Source organism: Sus scrofa, chromosome Y (assembly GCF_000003025.6).
Source record: "Sus scrofa isolate TJ Tabasco breed Duroc chromosome Y, Sscrofa11.1, whole genome shotgun sequence".
NCBI classification, from domain to species: Eukaryota; Metazoa; Chordata; class Mammalia; order Artiodactyla; family Suidae; genus Sus; species Sus scrofa.
Window position 1 is genome coordinate 2,088,707 of NC_010462.3, and position 3,653 is coordinate 2,092,359.

Genomic DNA, 3,653 nt, shown 5'->3' on the forward strand with positions numbered 1-3,653 from the left:
TGTCATGTGGCCCCTTGGCTCTGCTGAATTACATTTCCCAGACATCCCTTTGGTATATGAACCACCAAAGAACACAGGCTTCTTCCTGTGCCCCCCCTCCACCATGCCTCCTGAACTAAGATGGCTTCTGAGGCTCCAACCCTCACATACTCATTCCAGAAAGCAGAACACAAGAAGAGAAAGAGGAAGAATCCCATCCCTCTTCATTTCCAAAAGCTATCAACCAGGAGTAATACGTTGCTTCTATTCCTTGGTCACAACTGAACCAAAAAGCCACATCTATTTGTGTGGGAGACTAGGAAATGCAGTCTCATTCATGGGAAATTTTATGGGCATTTGAAGATGCCGCTACTGAAATTTAGGTATAGAAGCCTCAGCCATGTCCTTCTCTGAGTTGGCTTTGCAGTATGTCAGCTCGGCTTGGCTGAATTACGCTTCCCAGAAATCCCCTTCCTGTATGAATCACTGCAAAGGAGAATATCCTTGGGGGTCAGGAGGGTGGGAGGGAAGCAGCCCCCATCTTGCAGGTCATCTGCTGACTGTGTGTTGGTGTGAGGCAGCGGCTGGGTCTGCACGAGCTCCACCCTCCCTGCCTTCCCCTCAGCTTCTCCACGTCACAGGGCAGGTGTGGATGCATTAGCCCCCTGAGGAGGGGCCCTGGGTTCTCAGGAACCCTCCTCACCAGGGTCAGAGGCAGCAGTAAGGCCAAGGGTCAGTCCATCCTGTGTCAGCCGGCCCTGCTTGTGGGCTCAGCCTGCTCCCCACCCGCTCCCTGGGCTTGCCTCCTCCCTTCCTGCCGCTGCCCTGGGGACTTCCTGCCCCAGCATCAGAGGCAGGAACACCAGCCTTATGGGGGCTGCTCACCAGCTCGGCAAGGGTGTCGCCAGAGCTCTGTAATAGATCCCTGCAATCGTAGGTAACTCTGTAATGACTGTGACTAGAAGTATTCCCATATCTGTATCAGCCAAGTTATCTATTTAGATCTAGATGACATTGAATAGAGAGATACATGTGTGTGTGTGTGTGTGTGTGTGTGTGTGTATGATGGAGATATAGAGAATATATATGGTACATGGACGGCTATGCCTTGTATCTCTTTAGTTGGAATATATGTCATATCTGTATCTTTATATATCATATATATTTATCAATCTACAAATCTACATGCTATGTATATAATTTATCAATATACTGTGGACATAGATACCATCGTATGCATGTCTTTTTTTTTTTTTCTTTTTAGGGCTGCACCTGTGACATACGGGAGTTCCCAGGCTAGGGGTCAAATCAGAGTGGCAGCTATAGATCTACACCACAGCCACAGCAATGCAGGATCCGAGCTGTGTTTGCAACCTGCACCACAGCTCATGGCAACACCTGATCCTTAACCCCCTGAGCAAGGCCAGGATCAAACCCGCATCCTCATGCAGAATGGTAACTCCCTAGATACAGTATTTTATATTCCTTAAGAAATAATAACAAATACAATTTTCCCCCCTACCACTTGAAACATACACAGGGTAAAATGATAATGAGTTACAGACTTGTTTATAAGAGCCAAAATTAGATAGGGAGAATGACAATCTTTGAAGATTCTCTTTCTACCCTTCTTTCTTTCTCTCTTTTCTTGGCCATGCCCACAGCATGTGGAAGTTCCAGGGCCAGGGATCAAACCCTTACCACAGCAGCGACCCAAGCTGCTGCAGTGACAACACTGGATCCTTAACCCACTGAGCCACCATCGAGCTCCCTCTTCCTGCATTTCTTAAAAATAAGAGGAAAAAAGTAAATAGGGATACCATGGCTTTGGATCAGAAAGTAACCAAGGGTAGATGACAACTCTAGAGTTCCCACTGTGGCTCAATGAGTTAAAAACCCAGCATTGTGTCCTTAAGGATGCAGGTTTGATCCCTGGCCTCGCTCAGTGGGTTAAGGATATGGCGTTACTGCATGCTGTGGTGCAGATCGCAGATGTAGCTCAGATTCTGCATTACTGCGGCTGCAGCATAGGCTGGCAGCAGTAGCTCCAATTCACTCTCTGGCCTGGGAGCTTCCAAAGGCTGCAGGTGCAGCCATAAAAGGAAGAACAAAAAAGAAGAGGACAACCACTCAGCCCCTCACATTTCCAAAGAGGGAACTCTCCTGGATGGGCTTCAGAAAGAAAGATCCATTTGATTTGTGGTTGTGGCAGCTTTACATCCAAAATTGGTCTCCCATCTCTGACACCATTCTCGTATGCCCTACCACCCATCAAGGAGGATGATTTAATGTGCAGGACAGTTCCTATCAGACTAGAAGGGCTGGTCAGATGTTTCAGAATGGGATCCGCCCAATCTTTAATATTTCAGGGAATATCATCTTAAATGATGCTTCTCCAGTTTTAATGGGTGCCTGAGTCACCTGGGAACTTTGCCCAAATGCAGATTCTATAATAAATGGCAGGTGAGTCGTCAGATCCTACAACTCCTGCAAGCTGCTGGGTAGTGAAAATATTACTGGTCCAAGAATCATGCTTCTTTTTTTAAAAATAAAAATTTTACTGGCATATTGTTGACATAAAATGTTGTGTTAATTTCAGGTGTATGGCAAAGTGAATCAGTTACACCTATATCCACTTTTTTTCAGATTCTTTTCCCATGTGGGTTGTTATAGAATATTGAGCAGATTTCCCTGGGCTGTGCAATAGGTCTTATTATTTGTTTTATACACAGCAGTATGCACATACCAATCCAAACCTGCTCATCCATCCCTTCTCCCCACATTTACCTTTGGTAACCATAAGTTTGATTTCAAACACTTTGAGTCTGTTTCTGTTTTGTAAATATGTTCTTTTGTATCATTTTGTTAGATTCCACATATAAGCAATATCATATGATATTTGTCTTTGTCTGTTTTCCTTCACTTTGTATAATAATCTCTAGGTCCACCCATGCTGCTGCCAATGGCACGATTTTATCCTTTTTTATGGCTGAGTAATATTCCATTGTGTGTACGTACCACATCTTCTTTATCCATTCCTCTGTGGATGGACATTTAGGTTGCTTCTATGTCTTGGCTATTGGAAATAGGGCTGCAGTGAACAGTGGGGTGCATGGACATTTTCAAATTACAGTTTCCTCCAGATACGGGATTGCCGTATGATACTTCTTAATAGGAAGGCCTTAAAATACCATGGATCCCTAAGTTCTTTAAATGTATTTCTTTTTAAGTGAGGGGTATGGTGACTTAATTACATCCTACGTTACATCTTCAGGACATATTTCTCTGCCAAGATGTGGTGGCACTGCTTTTATGAATGTTTTTGAATTTTCCTCACTGACTTCGCAATAAAGGATTTGTGGTTGTGATGAATAACTTGCATATCCTTTTATTTCTTCTGCATCTAATTTAGACATGCACTGCAAAGCTTCATTTGTAATTGATGGTAAAATGGGTACCTGTTTTCTTCAATTAAGGTGCCAGTTTATCTACCTATCTCATGCAGAATATTCAAGATGAGGGCTTCAAAGGAATGGTCACAAAACATGACTAATTTTGAAACACTCTTTAGTTACATTCTGACACCCTAAATTGATGTGGAAGTTTTGCAATTATCTTATGAATTCGAAGCTCAAGGCATGTTGAGACCTGAACGATGCAGTAAGGTTATTTTG